A 239-nucleotide genomic window follows, 5' to 3' on the forward strand; every position below is an offset into this window, starting at 1 on the left:
CTGCAACACAACTGCACCGCCACCCATGGCTTTGGCTCACACATCTCCATCATTTTCTCTCTTTTCTATCCTCCTTTTCTCCGTAAGCCCCCCCCCCTCACCCCCTACTTACCTATCCCCCCCACCTCCTTCGTTTTGGCACTGCTCAAACACCACCCACGCCCCCCCCCCCTGCCTACCCCCTTCCTTCCCCTATACAGGTAAGATGGAAACGAGTGGGTTGTGGCATCTTGCCTTCG

General features: G+C 56.9%; 1 protein-coding gene across 1 annotated transcript in view; it reads right to left on the reverse strand.

Annotated features, from left to right (window-relative positions):
- Window positions 1-239, reverse strand: part of LOC119594683 — a 13,196-nt gene that overhangs the window by 12,602 nt on the left and 355 nt on the right. The window lies entirely within an intron of this gene.

The sequence above is a fragment of the Penaeus monodon genome, chromosome 34, assembly GCF_015228065.2.
Source record: "Penaeus monodon isolate SGIC_2016 chromosome 34, NSTDA_Pmon_1, whole genome shotgun sequence".
In the NCBI taxonomy this organism is placed as follows: domain Eukaryota; kingdom Metazoa; phylum Arthropoda; class Malacostraca; order Decapoda; family Penaeidae; genus Penaeus; species Penaeus monodon.